At 41.2% G+C, this 20,406-nt stretch overlaps 1 long non-coding RNA gene across 1 annotated transcript; it reads left to right on the forward strand.

The window, feature by feature from the left end:
• Positions 1-542: 542 nt before the first annotated feature.
• On the forward strand, positions 543-14,796 carry LOC132086577 (uncharacterized). The gene is made up of 4 exons (XR_009420425.1): positions 543-654; positions 8,542-8,705; positions 9,544-9,647; positions 11,012-14,796. It is a non-coding gene; the product is annotated as an uncharacterized LOC132086577 (long non-coding RNA).
• The last annotated feature ends 5,610 nt before the right edge of the window (positions 14,797-20,406 follow it).

Genomic DNA, 20,406 nt, shown 5'->3' on the forward strand with positions numbered 1-20,406 from the left:
TGCAAATCGGCGTCACAACGTAAATAGAGCGGCGGGGGAGAGGGAAGAGCGAAGGGGTGGCGTGCGCTTTCCCACCTCCGCCTTCCCAGCTTCTTCTCCCGTTGATGTCACGCGCGCAAGCCCGGGCGCGCCCTCGCGCGCGTGGTGGGAAAGGAGGGCGTGGCCGGCGGCGCCCCCAGCTCTGCCGCCATATAGGGAATGGAATGCGGGGGCGGGGCCGCCGCCGCGGCCTGAACCCGGTCACCTCTGCCGGGAAAGCCGGAGGGGCGGGACGAGCCGCGCGCCTCGCGGAGGGGAAGCGCCGTACGCGCCGCGGTGGGAGACCTGTGCTCCCGCTTCAGAGGCGGGGCCGCAGCAGGCGAAGGCCTTTCCGTCCGCCCCTGGATCAGGAGCCTAGGTGCATGCCTGTAACAAGCTCTTGAGCTACACGAGTGAGGCGCGCTCCAGGATGTGTTGGTATTGAGTTTTGTGGGGAGTTTCATTTTCCTTCTACTAGCGGTAGTACGGTAAAGGTCGTCATCCCGGTGCCAGCACCCGGTTGGCTCTGCAGATGTCAGGGCTTGGAATTGCTCCGGGAGAGCCGAGACACAGGCCAGGGCGCCAAGGACCCGCAGTGAGTCACTTGGAGGCCCTGAAGGCACCGTGTTTACCCAGGTGGGTCGTGACACAGCGGAGGGTCAGGGTCTTTTCGGTGATCTTTAAAAACCGCGCCGTTCGGGCCCGTGCCGGCGCCTCAGAGATGGATGGATTGATAGATGGATAGATGGAGGCATCCATATGCTGAGGGTCCCGAGGTGCTGCGTGTCGCCGTGGCTGCCCGCGGCGCGGTCCCGGAACGCCGGCCGCGTGGAAGTGCCGCCCGGCCGGGATCGAGCGAGCGCAGCGCACAGTGCCCTTCTGCGCTGAGAGGCTGTGGGCTGCGTGTCATCGCAGAGCAGCCTCGGCTGACTTCTGTTACACTAATTAAATTTTAGTATAAATATTATGTTGGTATTTAGGGACTTTATCTCGGAAATGGGATTACGCTTTGATGCTTCATGGTAGAGCAGTCGCCATTTTTTATTAACCGAATTTAAAACCAATTTTTGTAATTAATTAAATATTTCGGAACTATGGCTTGTAAGAGGCATTTTTGGGCGGCTCGTAGTTAAAAACACTCACTGGCCCGGCGAGCAGCCCTTTGCTCGCATGCCGTGCCCCGCAGAAGCCGTAGTTGGAGCGGCTTCCCTCCGGTTTTCCCAGACAGACTACATTTTCCATGATGCAGCGCAAGCCGCCCCCAGCGGGGAGGCGGTTCCGTCAGGGAATGCGGCGGAGGAATGTCAAGCGTGCCCGGCATAAAATCTAAGAGGTGCAAACAACATCGCCTTGGCTCGAAACTGTCGTCTCCTTTTTGTTTGTGCCAATCTCTCCGCCCCCCGCCTCCACCTCCGACTGGAACAGGAGCTTATTTTGTATTCAAGCGATTGGAAAGCTTTGCAGAAACTGCATTGTCCATTAAAAGTGGACGGGAAATTGAATTAAACTTATCTGACTCGCTAAATGATTTTTAAAGAAGGATTGGCAGAAACCTGTGATGGTTTAGAATTTGCACGTATTGGAGAAGGGGGGGCAGTGTGTGCTTTTAAACTTCTGAACAGTAGCAGTACTTGGAAATTTCACACGTCAAGAATTTTTTTACATTTAGGTATAGACCTGTGCTTTTGGTGGCGGCGAGATTTAGGGTTGGTTTTTTGCTTTTGTGTGTGTTTCTTTGTTTGTTTTTTTGGAATTTTTTTATTTTTTGTTTTTCTCCTGCCAGTTGCTGATACTAAGAAAATGACGGACGCTTTTTAACCAAATAGCTTAAACTGCAGAATTATTTTCTGCGTGGTTAAGTTGGTGGTTTTTTTGGTTTGATTTTTTTTGGTTTTTTGGTTTTTTGGTTTTTTTTGAATGCACTATAAGCTTGGGTTTTTTTCTTTGGGATAATGAAACCTACCTTCTATGGAGGAAATTAGTTTAAACTGATGCTTGTGTTTCTGGCTATGGACTTCACAAAATAGTTACTCTTGAGATGCCAGTTTCATTAATTCATAGATAGCTTGCTGGAATATTAACGGTCTTGTTTTTAGATTTAGGCATGTTTTATAAATGTTCTGCTGGATTTATAAACTTAACTCCCAACAGAATTTTGGAAGTGTTAGGGAGCCTGAATACTGCAGACCAGAGATGAGCATGGAGTACTTTCTTTTACTATCAATATGGTAGACAGTAGGAAAAAGAAAAAAAAAAAAAAGAACTTTATGATTGCATGTGTGTGAGAGGAGAGGAAAATTATTTTTAACTCCATCACTTATTCATGAGTAATGATTGTTCAAATGTCAAAGCAATTTTTCTTCTCTGTTCTACCACTATTTCTGCTTTAAATAAGCATCTAGCAAGTCAGTAAAGATACTCTTCCAAATTGGGCATGGCTGTTCTTTACCAGGTCTTAGCCACCTGCTGCAATAAATATAACACTCATGCCACAGGAAGAATTCTTCCCGTCATAGTTGAGAAACTTTACAATAAAAACCAAAAAGAGTGAGAAGCGTGACAATGAACAACAAATCATCCATAATACGTTAACCTGTGTGTCAGTTACCTCAACTTAGTCTTTTTTTTGTCTTTACAGATCTGGGCAGAAATTTTTAAATTCACTAAAGAAATCCCAGAAAACAAGCAGGTGGAAGAGCTCATGGATCCACCTCTTTCATCTGTCTCCCCTCATCAAGAGTATCTACTTCTTGTTGAGTCTGTGTGTATTAACAGATACACAGAATGCTGGTGAATCTTTTTAGGTTCTGGGCTAGGGAGAAGACAAGGAAGCAAGAGGCATCTTTGCTCTTGTCATGTCACCAGAGGCACCAAATATGCTCCACTTTAGGCTCCAGCTGCACCAGCGTAGCACTTTAACAACTTGCAAATTTTCATCTGAGGCTGAACTTTTGTCCTGCCAGATTTGCCCTAAGTTCCCTCCGCTTTCTGAAAGCAAGTGGGAAGATGTGTTAACTCCAGAGAAGAAATTAGGAAGTGTTAAAGCCATATCTAAGCTATTTTAATTGCTAGTTGGGTTTTCTTTCAGTGGATGTTCTCGAGGGAAGACCTTACTGAGCTGAGCATTTCTTGCCTCTGTTTCCATCTCACCGTTTTGGGAAGTTTCTATTCCTGAGCTACACAGAGAGGGAGGAATGGCTGCAAAACAGCAAGCTTAACTTGGCTAACTTCCTGCATGTAATAAAAGGCTATTCTGTGAGCTGCTTGGAAAAGCCCCCTTGGCCACCACGCAGTAAAATTCCTTCCTAATAATCTTTTCAGAGCATTAGGCCAGTTGCAGTCAGTTTTGCTCATTATAGTAAAGTATAAAAGGCTTGAGCATTCCACCAGTTGCGCTAATCTAAAAGGAAGGTCACATACAGCTGCACAGTTGTCTTTGTGTGAAACACACCAAGGTCTAAATGTAGAAAAATGATGGCAGGCGACATAATGCTAGCCAACATAAGTCACCCCAGTGGTTAAATCTTATCAGGAAAGATGAGACTTGGCATTCCTGCATTGAAGCTGAACAAGGGTCTGGATTCATGTGCTGCATAAAATATTTCTAAACTCTCAGAGGGTAGGGGGTCAAAGACAGAGAAGGAGACTTGGGAATGGAGGCTGGAGAGTTCTTGGAGCTATAGCTATAAGGGAAAAAAAGCAAGAAAAATTGAGGACTAAAATAATCCAAACAAGAAAGAATGATAGGTCTACTGAAACAACTGGATTTACAATGCTGAACCAAATGTTTTTAAACCTGTTTCTGTGTGCCTTTTTAGATAACAAGGGGTTTCATTTCTTGGAAGAAGGCTACAGGTTTTAGAGATAACAAATGTATTCTAATATCTTATGAAAGCTTGAAAAACAGTGTTGTATGTAAAAGTGGTGAATATCACTGAACTTAGCAGTGTAGTGAAACTGGGAATTCAAACGCAGGAAAAGCAGACAGAAGTGATGGGTGTTGATGAAATTACCATCTTAAGGTTGGTTAGTGAAGAAAATAGTGTAGTTGGTCACTGTCTTCAGTTTTACAATGTTTTCATAAAACAGTTTCTTTCATTATGTTCAGAGGCTATTTTTAATTCAAAGCCTTAAAAAAGAACTTTTGCCTTTTTCTAGCCTTTTAAATCAAATACTCTAGGATAAATATTGCCAGCTCTTTAGAGTTTCTCTGTTGAAGTGGAAATAAACTGGCAGTACCAAATGAGCCCTTTCAAAGTGCAGCTTTTTATTTTGATTAAATTCCTTGTTGATTCTAAAACTGTACTCAGACTAGAATCTAAAAGCATTTAGGAAAATTTACTTAAAATACTAAGCATACTTTGCCGTTTTCTAGAACAGTCAAAAGAAACAAACATCTACAACTGTGCTAAATCCTCTTGACATTAATTTCTGTGTCCTCTGCCTTTCTGTGGCTCAGTACTTAATGTATGAAGTCATTCTCAGATGGACTGAAGGGGAAGGCATTGTTTGTACCATAGTCCCAGAGCTGTGTGAATTAATGCTGCTCTGTATTTCCTTAAGGACTGAGCACATTCAGTTTACATTTATTGATAATAGATCCTGGGAATGAATTATTTCTTCCTTATAAGGAGCCTTGTTTTGAGATATCTGTTGGGGCAGTTTAGCTCACTACTAAGTCACTAGGGACAAAAGCATCACTGTTACAAGTAAAATGATAATATGCAAGAAACTTCTTAAAATTAAATGTGTTGCAGTCATTTAGATGATTCAGAATATTGAGGTCTTGGAAGACTAGAGGAATAAGAGTGTTTCACCTTTCTTCAGATTTAGCATTTGCATAAAGTCAAAAGGAGAAAGTCTTTGTCTCAGAGGGAACTCTAGATTTAGTGTCTCGCTGGGTTCGTTGTGACCTTATTTAGATCTGAGTTGCAAAATTTATGAATACTCAAAGTAAAAGCAGTATATTATCCTCACAAGTCTTTGTAAATATTATTTTAAAAGTATTATCTTTTCCTAATACCAAAATAAAAGAATTTTATTAAAATATTGGATATTAAACATCTTTCTTCATTTATCCTCTCTTTTTAGTGCAAATAATTGTGACTAACTTATTTTTTAAAAAAGTTCCTCAAAACTTCATGTTCTTTTGGTCAGACATTCTTCACCAAAAACAGCATAGGCTGGTCTAGGAGTTATCAGGTGAAAAATGCCATTGTTTGGTCTACCAGCATGTGGAGGATACAAATATACAGAAAGTTAAATGGGCTGGTAGTTTAAAAGGGAACATTAAGGTGCTACCTTCTTGTGGATAAGCATCCTACATGAACAACTCCCCTTTTTATCTTCTTGGGCTTTCTCCCTTTTAACTGCACTTCCGACTTCCTTGCATTGGACCAAGGAACTACTTTGCAGTGTCAGGCCCAGTAATTCTTGGTAAGAAACTCTTTGTGCAGGACATAAAAACCTCAATCTGTGATATTGTCTTGAAGTAAAAGACATTGCTTACCTAAATTTTAATATACAGCAAAGAAAGAGAAATTGCATTAACTAAAATTTTCAGGAGAGCTTTTCCACATGCTAAGTGGTGGTAGAATGATTTTTTAAATGGCTTTAAATTAAAAAAAGAAAAACCTCAAACAAGTCAAAACTCTTCCTTCTCCCATTTCAAGGATCACAGAATCATTTAGTTTGGAAAAGATTTCCAAGGTCATCAGGTCCACCCTTTTGAATGATCACCACCTTGTCAACTAGACCATAGCACGAAGTGCCAGATCCAGTAATTTCTTGAACATTTCCATGGATGTTGACTCCACCACTTTCCTGAGCAGTCCATCCCAATGTTTGAGAGCCCTTTAGTGGTGAAATTTTTTCTGATGTCCAACCTAAACCTCCCCTGGTGCAACTTGAGACTCTGTGCTCTTGTCCTGTCACTGGTTGACTCCACCTGGCTACAATCTCCTTTCAGGCAGCTGTAAGGAAGATAAGGCCACCCCTGAGCCTCCTTTTCTCCAGGATAAACACCCCCAGCTCCCTCAGCCACTCAGGACTTGTGCTTCAGATTCTTCCTCATCTCTGTTGCTCTTCTCTGGACATGCTCCAGCACCTCAATGTGCTTCCTGATTTGTGAGGTCCAGAACAGCATTTGAGATGCTGCTCCACCAGTGCTGAGTGCCAGAGCTGACAATCCCTGCCCTGGCCCTGCTGGCCACAGCATTGCTGATCCAGGCCAGGATGCCATTGGCCTTCTTGGCCCCCTGGGCACAGCCTGGCTCATGTTCAGCTGCTGTCACCAGCACCCCCAGCTCCTTTCCAGCCACTCTGCCCCAGCCTGTGGAGCTGCCTGGGGTTGTTGTGACCCAAGGGCAGGACCTGGCACTGGGCCTTGTTGAACCTCTCACCATTGGCCTCAGCCATGATCCAGCCTGCCCAGATCCCTCTGCAGGGAGTTCCTGCCTTCCAGCAGGTCAGTACTTATACACCATTTGTTATCCATTAATTTACTGAGAATGCACTCAAACCCCTCATCTAGATCATCAAAAAAAGACATTAAAAAGAACTGGCCCCATTACTGGCAGCATTCCCCACCACTCTCTGGGCCTGGCCAATCCAGCAAAGGGTGTACCTGTCCACTGCATCGGCTGCTAGCCTTTCCAGGAGAATGCTGTGGGAGACAGAATCAAAGGCTTTACTGAAGTCCAAATAGGCTACATCCCCAGCCTTTCCCACATCCACTAGGCAGGTCACCTGGAGATCAGTTTGGTCAGGTGTGACCTGCCTTCCCTAAACCTATTCTGAGTGGGCCTGACCCTTTGGTTGTTCTGTGTGTGCCATCTGATTGTAGCTAAGATGATCTGTTCCATAGTCTTGCTGGGTGCTGAAGTCAGGCTGACAGGCTGTAGTTGCCTGGATCTGAGTTCCAGGCCTTCTTGTGGACCGACATCACATTGGCCAGCCTTCAGTCATCTCTGACATCTCCAGACTTCCCTGATTAGCCAGGACTGACTAAGAGGTCCAGAGTCCAGATTAATGTGTGATGGCAAGAGATCTGAACATACAAGGGGACAGCTTAAATATACCAAAACCTGGAGCTCTTGCCTGTGTGCTATAGAGATGGGGTCCCTTTCAGTAGGATCCATGCTGTGCTGGTGTATCCTTGTCTCCAGCAGCATAGCCAAGGCAGTCCTCGGAAGAGGAAAGTAAAGCTAACTCTACAGCAATTTCTCTAGGTGCCAATTTTCTGTGAACTTCTCAGCCTTCATGAATTATAACTGAGGACCTGCAGAAAGTATGGAGGCAAAGAAAAGGCTGAGATGGCTAAGCAAGACTGTAATGGTTCCTGTTGTAATAACTGTCATTTTTTTTAAAAGCTCAGGTACAATACTTGCTTCCTCTTACTTGTTTCCCTAGTGATTGCATTTAGCAATCTGGGAAAAATGAGCTGGACTATAATTTTTTTTTCTTAATGATCTCTGTGTAAAATTTGGTTCCAACTGGTACTTAAATTCTTAGTTTACAGGTATTTGAACAGTATTGCAAACCTGTCTCTAGCTTTGCTGGGACTGAAACACCCAATCAAGATTTACAGACAACTCTTTTCTTGGGTTGTATCAGAGACAAACTTACAAGGTAGTGCTCTAAGTACAAGGGCTTCTGTATAGCTAAGAAACCCTTTGAAATTAAGAGACCAAGGTTTTTCTGTCTGACAAAAGAATTACACTGTGCTGTCTTGTCATTTATTTAATCAAAAATGACCGTATGCTCAGGAATAGTTAATAAAGACCAAATCAAGGGTACAACATTTTGAGGGATTGTTTTCCCAATTTCTTTTTTCCAACCCAGATTATATCTTATATTTGTAAAACCTGGGCTTTTGTCCCAAAACTTTAAAAAATATTTGAAATTTTGTAGCCCAAGTGCTAATGTTTGCTTCTGTTCAGAGCAGTCAACTTTTAGGGTTAAACACAGCTTACTAACATATATCTTGGGTGACATTGATGTACTTTCACTTGTATTTTGTATCCCAGCTGAAAGTATTTTCATTATCTGGTTGCCTGTTTCTATCTCTTCTTTTTCTTTCTCATCTTTCTTTGACTGTACTTTGCTGTTGCCAGTCCATTGTACAGTCTGTCCCTATTAAAGAGACAAAATGACTAAATTTTCAAACCACTTGCCTTCCTTCTTCCTATTCTTCCTGTCCTGCAGTCTTGGACATTGTATTGGAGTTAACATGTCAAGCTAAGCCTTGTAATCAAAATCAGAAGATAGAGATAAGCTATCATTAGAGCCTGCAGTAAAATTTTGTCAGAGAAACCAGTACTTCCTTTTACTTCACTACCTTCAAAGGCTTCACTGGAATCCCTTTTTAGAGCAGGGATTTAGGGTTTTTTTCTACTGGTCTGTGACTAGACAACATTTAACTTTTGAAGTTGCTCTGAATAAAAACATGTAATTTTTGAAGTTGCTTTGAACAGAAAAGGAGAAGTTTTTTTTCTTTTTTTTTCTTTTTCTTTTCTGCTGCAGGGATTAAGATGAGCTGAAAGATACACCTCTGCTGCACTTCAACACGTGGAATAATAGTGGTACAATGTGGTCTTACACTTCTGAAAATTAGTGTTACTTCCAGGGGAGTATTAGGAGTTCCAAGAATTTGGCAGGTTTACCACTGAAAAGGAAAGGACCCCTTGGTAATTACTATGTCCCCATGCTTCTTTGCTTTCATAAATTATGCAGGACTCATGGGACAGCTGTCCTATTGCTAGGCACTGTCCTCTGCTGGGCTGTATTGGGGTCCTTCAGGGGGAATAGATGCAGGCACTGTGTGTGGTGTGTGGTGTGGTGTGGTGTGGTGTGGTGTGTGGTGTGGTGTGGTGTGGTGTGGTGTGGTGTGGTGTGGTGTGGTGTGGTGTGGTGTGGTGTGGTGTGTGGTGTGGTGTGGTGTGGTGTGGTGTGGTGTGGTGTGGTGTGGTGTGGTGTGGTGTGGTGTGGTGTGGTGTGGTGTGGTGTGTGGTGTGGTGTGGTGTGTGGTGTGGTGTGGTGTGGTGTGGTGTGGTGTGGTGTGGTGTGGTGTGGTGTGGTGTGGTGTGGTGTGGTGTGGTGTGGTGTGGTGTGGTGTGGTGTGGTGTGGTGTGGTGTGGTGTGGTGTGGTGTGGTGTGGTTCAAACACTGCAGGAGATACTGAGTCAGTGTCTGCAAGCTTAGGCAGATGTCCCAGTCAGTCATCCTGCAAATGTTGTGATCCATGAGCAGGAGCGCTAGAAATTTCTTCTGGTGTTTCATGTAAAATATATTTTCTAGTGGTTCCAAAAATGGAGCTTCTGGGCAAAGACCTGGGCAAAGCGTCTGAATTCCTCCAGTCATAGTAAAGGTCCAGTGTCACATTACTGTTCCAGCCTAAGACAACAGAAGTCTGTCTGTAGGAAGAATATTTTCCTAACTCAGAATTGCTTCCCTGTTAGTAATTTTAATATGTGATTCTGAGAGCTTTGTTACAGCATCAAAAAATTTTTGTTCTTCTGCTTTCAGTGGTTCTGAGAAGCAACAGCAGCACAGCCTGAGCATGGTTTTCACCACGTTCAGGACAACAGTCCAGGCACCAAAGCCAACCATGTGCACATTTGGATGACCAGGTTTGCACCCTGCTCTGATTTTCAATTTATCTCTGCGAGCATAAAGTCTTTGACTCTTTTAAAACAAAATTTTGCTTGCTGCAGATGAATGGCTGCTTTTGAAGCACACTAGAAAAGCTGGAGGTCTTTTCTTTCAAAAGAAAACAAGAAATCACTAGGATATAAGGAGTGGAATAACTGAGGAAGAGAATGAGATTTGAGGGGATAAATGTAAAAACACTCTTCCTTACCAGCTCCACCCTCTAAATGGTATTTACCACTAGGGAAATTGGATCCACCCTGGACTGATTGTAGTATCAGGAAAACCCTCCACAAACAGCTCTGAGCTATTGAAAAAGCTGCAGTTTTCTCTTCCAATAATTGATACTGTGGTGACAACTTCCACCTGCTACTCATGAGTCGCAGTCACCACATCTGCTGAGGGGGAGAAGGCAACTTCTCCCTTTACTCAGAATGTCTTGTCTGCAGTGGTGGTCCTAGGAGTGAAAAATTGCTACTGAGTTTGAGCACTTCTTAGAAAGTGCGGTGTCCCCTACACTATTTGGAAATGAAACTTGCAATCTCTGCTAACTCAGAGTTTAAGAAGCATAAATGAAGAGGAACCACTTTAACAGTACCTGGGGATTGGGCTAAATTGCATTATTGCCTGGGAATGAGGGTTTATTCCATACTGTTTACTAAATGAAGAGTATTACCATGGCAACATTCAGGACATGGTCTGTAAGGATCTGCCAATGCAATTCTGAAATTAGCATTCAGAAGGCAACTGTTTAAAAGTAGTTTGAGAACTGAAAAAGAATGTTTCAGACTACAGTCCATACGGGAATACACTTCGGTATCTGCAGCATGAAAACTATGTAAAATTTAGCAGTTCAGTTTATGCTGATCTCAGCAGGAGACCATTTATATAGGTCTTTGATGAGTGAAAGCATAATGGTATAAATGCTAATATCCAGTGGTGATTCACACCACATTACAGCTATAATTTTGTGTGAAGTATACCTAAAAATACAAATACTACTAGCTTTTTATGATCAACAATAGTGTAAAGATAGTTGAAATCTTTTTTCCAAGTTCACTTGGGGAAAAAAGTAAAGAATGACAATTCTTAGACAAGATGAAAGTTCTACTTCCTGTATATAAAGAAGAAATTTGTGGGGTGAATGAGAAATAAGGAGAATAACATAAAAGGAAATTCTAGATCTGAGTTGATCCCCTGCTAGCCCAGTTAAACTTTGTCTAATAAATACTTTTTGGTTTTGTGTGTTGTGATGTTCTTGCAGAAATCCTTTACACAGGAAGTTGTGGTCTGGCAGAATTAAAGTTGATTGAATTATAGCTTGCTTCTTCATGTCTCTCCACAGGTCACTACTTTCTGGAAAAAGCAGAGTCAATAGAACTACACCTCTGTCATTGAGTCATGCCAGCTCTTGCAAGTAATGCTGAAAAAAAATAGTTCTTTGGTTATTCTGCCTGCACTTTTATCCATGGTTAACATCACTGTTTTTGTTTAAGTCTATGTCCTATTTTGTGTGCATCTGTCACTTAGCAAGACAGGTGTGTTTATATAATTAGGTTCCACAATTCGTGTAGGAAATGTGTAGGAAAGTGCAGAACTGCAGACTTCTGAAAGTTGGCTAGATTTTAAGCTGACCCTGCCCTCTAAACAGATGCTCAGAACAGTGATGGCTCTTTATTGCTACAACACACCATCTTGGGATAACACATCAGGTAGTCTGAAAATATGAAATACTTTATGTAGAGTTGCTACTTCATGTAAGACAGTGCTGAGGACAGTTACATCTGCAAAGAACACAGCATCATTCCTGTTCCTTGCTACCCTCATAGGTAAATGTGGTACATTTAGGAAGCCTTAAGTTAGTCTTCAGAATCATGGATCTATAGAAATTATGGAAATGATGCTAGAAAAAAAGCTGGCCTGATCCCTAGCTGCTCAGACAATCTCTTCATATTTTTCCCAGGGCTGTCCTTTATTTCACTCTTAACAGGCTTCCTTTCGTGTTTGGGTTTGTCCAGGAGCCAGTTGTTCATCCATGCAGGTTACCCTGTACTTTTGTCTGATTTCCTTTTTGTTGGGACACATTGCTCCTGACTTGGAGGACCTTGACCCTTGAAGATTAACCAGCTTTCTTGGACCCCTCTTCCCTCCATGATTCTCTTCCCTATTACTCTACCAAGCAGACCCCTGAAGAGGCCAAAGTCTCCTCTCCTGGAGTCCAGCCTAGTGAGCTTCGTGTGTGTCCCCCTCACTCAAACTCCACCATTTCATGGTCACTACTTCCCAGGCTGTGCTTGAGCTTCGCATTCCCTTCTTGTCAGCAAGAACGTGGTCCAGCATAGCACCTCTGTCATTGGTTCCTCTATCATTTGGAGAAGGAGGTTACTATCAGTGCATCACAGGAACCTCCTAGCTGTTCCTTCAACCACTATTGGGGTGGTTGAAGTCCCCCATAAAGACTGGGGCTTGTGAATGCCCTGGTGTGTTTGAAGCACCTGGGCAAATACCAAAGTTTTATCACTTCACAAAATGAGAAAACACATCCTATTCCAGCAATAACTCAGGAGTGTGTTAGCCATCAAAACTTATTTTAAAATAACACATTCAGATAACTTCAATTCAGTGTTTATACTAAAACTGAACAAGCACCTATCTGTATTGCTGTCTGTTTTCAAAAATTTGAAACTGGGAAAGACAATACAGAAGATTCGTTAAAAGTATTAGCAGTAAAAAGGGTAAAGAGGATAATCCAGATGATTATTGAGCAGCATCCATGTGGGCAGAAAATTACAACTAATATATAAAGCTTTTAAATCAGTAGAGGTAATGTTTGTCAATATGAGTATAAGAGAAACAGCTCTGACTACAATTTTACTAAGACACTAACCAAATAGTGTTTACATGACAATACTGTTATATGTAATCTTTTGATTTCTTGAAAACATTCTGACTTACTGCTGCATGACACTTTTTATATATCATATATATAAAATATGATATATCATATCATAAAAAATATTATATACCTGCTGATTAGTAGAAACATTGAGTAACTGGCAGCCAAAAACAGAGCACTAAATGCAGGATCCTAACTTAGCAATTATATTAATATTTGGGTTATTTTAAGAATTATTTTTTGGTATATGATATTTAATGCTTGTTTTAAATTACGTCAACATTGTACAAAATTATTAATGATACTCACAGATGACCCTAAAGATCGGAGATATAATAAACAACAACGATAAGTCATTAATACAGACCAGATGGCTTTAATAAGTTGGGGGCAAACAGACAAGTGTTTTGTGGATAATTATTAAAGTAAAACATTTGTGAACAGAGAAAGCAGCATGTCCTTTTTACTCTTATTTTATGACCTTTACATTTAGTCTACCCATCAAATTCTAGCTCTTCAGAACAGACAAGACACCCAAATATGGAGCTACTGAAGGCCAGTTGAACAAGTTGCCTCTGATTTGTTGTTCTAGGTTTCCTTGTATATTTTGGTTCTGATCATCTCCAGAGTGTTCTGTTATAATACGTGCTTACGCAATTTTATTTTGGTATCTCTGAGTAATGCTAAAACATCCCCATGCTATAAATTGACTCCACTTTTGAAATTTGAGCCAGTATTTTTAAATATGCCTTATACCTTAGATTCATCATCACTTCTGTTACCCTTTCTCTGTCTAGTATAACCTTTTCACATGTACAATTGTAACAAAAACGGGAATAAAACCATGTCTGCAGACAATTCCCTTAGTCTAATCATCAGTCATGTTATTGCAAAGCTAATGCTGCTGTTGCCTTTCTCATCTCCAGAAACTTGTGTTTTGCTGGACCTAAGAAGAACTGAAAATGCTGGTTTTCTTCCTTTTTTTTTTTCCTGTTCACAAGTTATTATTTGGGGATTTGGAGGAGGAATGAAGAGATGCAGAGAGATTTGTCAAGAGAAGTAACAATGAATAGACTACTAAATAAGGTGCTTTGGTCAAAATGCCTTGTGTAAATCTTGGCTATGCTAAAAGAAACCCCTGGGGATTGCATGAACAGTACTAGTTATATGTCTGCACTGAAAATTTCTTTTTAATTTACTTTTGGTAGTTTAGGATTCAAGAATACTCAGTATAAAGGAAAGGTTGAGAGAGCAAAGTCATTGATTCATGTGGCATGATACAAGGAAGTTTTTCCTCTTTATCAAACAAAACCATGTATAGACTGCAGTCCTAAAGTATCTACAATGAAATAGAAACTTGATACCTGGCTTCTCCATCTAGTTGACAGATATAAAAGGATCTGATTGCTGAATGTTGGAAGCTGAACAAAATCAGACTGGTACAATTTTGCCTAAATATAGATCAGTTAACTATTGAAATGGTTTAAAGTAAATTATGATGGACTTTCCATCTGTAGTTTTAACCTCAAGAGATATCTGTCTTAAAATGGGTATTGTAGCTCAACTCAGCAATAGTTCAGGACAGCACAGAGACTTCTGTGACAAAACAGATCAGCGCAGTGGATGGTCAAAGTGGATGTTCTAGCCTTATCTTTGATGGGGAGCAAAGTTGTTTTGGTTCTTCCTTCAGCTCTCCTATGGATTTACTTCATTATCCATTTTTTTTTTGCCTGTGGAGGCTACCATTTTTACTGGAACTTCAGGGCAGCTACAGCTGTTTAAGAAAGGACATAATCAGTTGTAAATGGTGTAGTGTGATAAGGGATCCAGAGTGCCTAAGAATCTACTCAAAAGATGTAAGAGTTCATGGAAGAGACCCAGCCACACATGGAATTTTAGCACTCCTTTGTCCTGCTTATACCAGCTTCTCAGCAATAGTCTTCTGCATTAATACTTTATCTGGTGATTCTGCATCACTATATGTCTGTTGTCATATACATCATTCTGGATTATCAGTTCAAGATCCTTTGGTAAGTCTTATATGCCTGTGTGATTTTAAATACAACAAGGGTATGTCCATATTGACACTTTTTTTAGCTTATCCAATACTTTCAACTTGTGTTTTGTCTTTTGTTTGTAAAGTGGTATTTCTTCCTTTGAATAAAAAGTACAGAAGTAATTAGCAAGATTACCTTATCATTATTTACAGCAAGTCAGTTCCCTCTTTGTGCACAGAAAACTAAAATTGTATCCTTCCTTGGCTGAAAACTTCCTTTCTGCAAGCAATAAAAGATGCAAATATTCCTTACAATGGCTAGTTAAGCTTTCTTGCAGCTTGGGGCAAAACCACATTGGCAGAAGGACAATGTCTTGTCTCTGATGTCTGTGAGGCTTGTCTGAACAGACCTAAATATGAACTTATACAAAAAGGACCTCTGTGACAAGAATTTGAAAACAGGGTATAGTTACATAAGAAATTTAAAATAAGTTAAGAACCATGTTTCAATGAGATCAGCATTCCAAGTAGTCCCTAACAAGAATTGAATATTTGTTTTTCTGTTGTCACTCATTTTTCTTTATGACTGATTATCTGAATTTCTGTATTAAATTTTCTCCAGCCTAAAACCTTCTACCTGATAACAATTCCTATAAACAGGCCTTTGGTACAAAGTTGGCCTTGGTGTCCTATACAAGTCTCTAGACTTCTTTAACTCTTTTGATACTGGTAAAAAAGGGACATGTTTAATTTTACTTTATTTTAATTTACAAAAAGTCATCACAAAGAATGTTTTCTTGACCCACATTGAAGAAGCTGATAAATTGCATAATCTCAAGAAGTCAAGAGAAGAAAGAACCACAGTAGTGTCACTAGTATCACTGCCACATAGGTAACTCTGGTCACCTCCTCACTGCAGCATTGTCCAGCAGGGAGCTGGGCTAGTTGCTGCCCTTGACTTCAGTACCTCCAGAGCTTAGCCTCTATTCAGATGAGGCCAATTTCTCACTAAGCTCCTAAACATTATTTTACTTTTGAAGATAGTCTTTTTTGGTTTTTAGCAATAGTTTTTTCTAATCAGATTGCCTAAGAATCTAGAATTGTAGTTTCACTGGTAGACAATCATTGAAGGGTACCTGTGAAGTCAAAATCCTTCCTCATCATCTTTACATCAGAGTAGCTGTTTGACTGTACCTAAATTACTCTGGGAATCCATAGTAAGTGTTGTGGTTTAACCAGCCAGCCACCAAGCTCCAGGCAGCTGCTTACTCACTGCTTCACCAGCAGCATGAGGGAGAGAACCAGAAGGATAAAAGACAGAAGTCGTGGGCTGAGGTGCACAACTGAGTTTAATAGGGAAAGCAAAAGCTGCACATGCAAGCAAAGCAAAATAAGGAATGAATTCACTGCTTGCCATGGGCAGGCAGAAGTTCAGCCATCTCCAGGAGAGCAAGGCCTAATCGCACATAATGGTGACTTAGGAAGACAGACTCCTCACTCCAAATGTCCTCCCTTCCTCCTTCTTCCCCCAGTTTATGTAGTGAGCATGATGCCACACGGTCTGGAATGTCCCTTTGCTCAGCTGGGTCACCTGTCCTGGCTGTGTCTCCTCCCAGCCTCCCAGGCACCCCCAGCTTCCCTGCACAGGGAAATGGGAGAGCAACATGGCAGTGTGGAAAGCAGAAAAGGCCTTGGCTCTGTGCAAGCTCTGCTCAGCAATAACAAAAACATCTCTGTGTTGTGAAGTCTGTGTTCAGCACAGTTCCAAAACACAGCCCCATATCAGCCAGTGTGAAAAAAATTAGCTCTATCCCAGACAAAACCAGCAGAATAAGCAAATCATCAGACTGTTAACTATTCCTGATGTCTTATGTCTGAAACTCTGGGGTGGGTGGTCCTGTGTTTCCATGCCTTGGGAACTCCATTGCTGTAATGAAATGCTTTTAAGATTGAGATGCTTCTAAGAATCACCTTTAACTTTGAATCTCTGTGTGTCTCCTCCCTGGCAAAAACTCTGCTAGACAATTCTCACTGACACAGAAGGTTTCAAAGTACATTATGAGATGATAACTTAGTATCTCACACCTCCATGCTGAATTTTGCCTTCTCCTACTAGAGTCTTGCATCTCAGATGCTATTCTTTGTGTTGCAATAAGGTCACAAGGAGAAACATTGCAATGCAGCACAGCATTTGCTGGTCTATTCACAACTACATTTGACCATCATACCTTCCCTTTTTCATGGGTATCAAAAGAAAAAATGTTTTATCTATGATTTGGGGGAAAGGAGGCAAAGCCTCTTCTATCCTCCTTTCTCCAGTTCTACTTTCTGCCTTTAGACTGAAGGAGGTTTATTTTTTGAAAGAGCCCTAGTTTCTTTGACTTGAGATGATATTTTCCCGGGATACACACCAGACCTATATCAAAACGCTGTGATAACAGGTGTTTGTAATAAAAGCCTAACTGTTCTTCCAGGCTGAAAGTATTCCTGGCTGAGGTACTCTTGAAGTCTGTTTCTGCTCCATAGATAAAATCTTGTTCCTGCTTCAAAATGGTGAGTCTAATCTGCACTTTAAATTACAATTAAATCCACAAGTTGTCAGGCATTCCCCAGACTATCACACCTTTCTTTTAACATATGGACTGACTGACAAAATTGGATCAAATGCTTTTCCAGACTTTTTTGCTATATCCACTCGGCAGCATTTCTTATTTAATATCCCTGTAGTGAGTCTGTATCTCCAGTGATAATTTAGATTCTCATCTGATGTAAATTATGATAGTTCCAGTAGACTTAGTAGACTTCAGTGATTTGATGATTTATGCCATCTGAGGTTCTGCATCTGAAAACTCTGTAACAAAAAGCAGCTGCTACTGCTGCTTTTTAACTGATTTGAAAAATTATAAGCCATCTCCAGGAGAGCACGGCCCTATTATACACAGCAGTGACTTGGGAAGGCAAATTCCATGACTCCAAATGTCCCGCCTTCCTCCTTCTTCCCCCCATTTTATATACTGAGCATGATGCCACATGGTCTGGAATATCTGCTTTGTCAACTGACCAGGGTTCACCTGTCCTGGCTGTGTCTCCTCCCAGCCTCCCAGACACCCCCAGCCTCCTCACCAGTGTGGCAGCAGGAGAAGCAGAAAAGGCCTTGGCTCTGTGTGAGCCCTGCTCAGCAATAACAAAAACATCTCTATATTATGAACTCTGTGTTCAGCACAATTCCAAAACACAGCCTCATACCAGCCAGTGTGAAGAAAATTAACCCTACTCCAGATAAAACTGCACAGATTTGTATTAAATGTTACAAAGAGAATCTTCACAGTAAGGGTGGTGAGGCATTGGAAGAAGTTGCCTCACCACCTCTTGTAAATGCCTCGTTACTGGACGTGCTCAGGGCTGGGTTGGATGGGACTTAGAGCAACCTGATCTAGTGGGCCACATCCTTGCCCACAGCAAGGGGGTTGGAACTATATGATCTTTAATGTCCCTTATAACGCAATCCACTCTATCATTCTGTGATTCTATTCCATAATGAGACACTGTAAAAAAAGTTTGAAGAAAAGGTGCCCTTTTATTTACCATTTTTTAACTGTCCACACAGAACAAATCACCATTTTTATATGCCTAGAGCATGTTATGCAGTGTTGCCTATAAAGAACTCTTTGTGCCATAAAGTATCAAATTTCCCCCCTTACTTTTAAATTTATATGCAGTTAAAGTGTTTTTCTTTTAGTAGCAATAAACACCATCTCTACTGTAAATCACATTTGGTTCTGGCTCAGGCATACTCCCTGTCTGATAACCCGTAGGGTACTTTTACTGAGCAACAGAAGTTTCTGTCCCTGCTCTAAACTCATCCTTAACAGATCAGCAAGAAAGACGAGAAAATTAATTCCAGCTTATTCCTCAGAAATCACTTCTCTGGTTCTCTTCTTGTTTCTTTTTGTTCTCTTTTTGTTTTTACATTCATCTGGACTTTTAAAGTATCTTTTCTTGTTAAGCATGAGGTAGAAGCATTGATAAATGACAAAATGCTGTAAATTAAGATTTTTTTTCTTGCTACCGAAAGGTCATCTTTTATGTCTATAGAGCTGGTTGTTTTGTGCTTGCTCTGCATCATCCCCTTTATTCAATACACTACCACATACTTTATTCTAGCCAGTACTAAAACCCAAACCCGCTAAGAATGGTGGTGATGCTGAGTGGAGGTCAGAAGAAGCATTTTTTCTTTTTCCTCTCTTCTCAAATTTTCCTAGAAATGTGTAAACAAGAATGAGTAGGAAGAGTGAAGGAAATCAAAGGTGTTTGAAAATCACAGACTGGGACAGATATTAGGGAAATATGTGTCAAGTTCTACTACAGTCATGGGACTTGTTAGAGAGATCCTGGGGTGGTTGTTTTGGAGAAGAGCTGCAGCTGCAGCACCCAGCAGAACCAAATATATGTGAAAGGAACACATTCTCCCTTCAGAAGGTTTTTGGAAGTACAAACAGAAATATGATGAAAATTACCCAGCTGAGCCAAGGTGAAAAAAACACCATGAAGTTCATCCAAAGTGTCTCTATTTTGATGGCAAAACTTAAGTCAGGTGGTTACCAAACTTCTGTCCTTTCCTTTCTTGCCCTCCCCATATCCTTACTCATATCCTTACTGTCACTGCTATTGTCACCCAAACTGTCCACGTTTGGGTCACTCTGTCTTACTACAGAGGGATGAGGTCCTCTGCCCTTCCTGAATTGCAGCTGTTTTCCAGCTCTGCCATCTTGTTCCCATGTGGTGACCAAGTGTGTAAAGTAATCACCGAGGGTGAGAGAAAGCACAACAAAGAAAAATAAATGTGTTGAGATCATCTTTTCAGCGCCCCTGCAGGAAGCCTGAGGTGTGGTTGAACTAGTCTGGTACTGTTCTGCCCTTTGGCATTGTTTTATGTGTACTCAGGGGAAATAATCAGCAGTATAGTACTTTTTTACATTTAGAGCATACAGATAATTTGTGAACATAATAAATACTTTGTTTATGCAGCACATGTTTGAATACAGTTTTACCTGCTTATGAGAAATGACTATTTCGCACATTCTTCAATATATTCTAGTTTTTACAATGCTGCTATGGATAGATAAATAATGGATGTTGTGTGTTGAACACAAATATGGCAACACTTTGTGTTGTTTTACATGATGACAAATTGTTTTGAATTTCTTTGCAGCTAACCAAAGCCTTATATAAATTATGGATTTTCAGTTTGGCATTTGCTAGAAAAAATAGACCACATCTAATGTCAGAGGTGAGTTTGGATGATAAAATATGGAATGAGGTGCAGTACCTGAAACTGCTCCTCAAGGGACAAAGGATACCCCAGCCATGGAGTAATCATTTGGCTCCAGAACCCACACAGCAAGGATAAACACTGTAGTGGCTGAGGAGAAAGTACCTGGGCTCCAGGAGAATCTTCAGAGATGGGGACGGGAGTCAGCCTCTCCCAGAAAGCTAGTTTTGCAGACTGTTCTCCTGCTTTTTATATAATTAATTACTTCTTGTTTTGCTAGTCTCATCAATAGTCTTTTGAAAAGTTTACTCAAAACATTTCCCTAAGCTGAACTGATAGAACTTCCCTTTCAGCTCTGAGAGAGACTGTTCTCTTTCAAGGCCTCATTCAGGCCAGTAATGGAAACGCAAAAACTCGGAAGGGGTTCCAGGCCAAAGACCAGGCTGCCAGGGAGGGTCTATGGTTAACTGCAGCCTACATGGAAAGGACATGTAGATCCCATGTCCATTTTACTACCTTTACTACCTTTTCAGATTAGTTTCATGTCATGTGTTTCTTCATGTCATCTGATTTACT

The sequence above is a fragment of the Ammospiza nelsoni genome, chromosome Z (assembly GCF_027579445.1).
Source record: "Ammospiza nelsoni isolate bAmmNel1 chromosome Z, bAmmNel1.pri, whole genome shotgun sequence".
In the NCBI taxonomy this organism is placed as follows: domain Eukaryota; kingdom Metazoa; phylum Chordata; class Aves; order Passeriformes; family Passerellidae; genus Ammospiza; species Ammospiza nelsoni.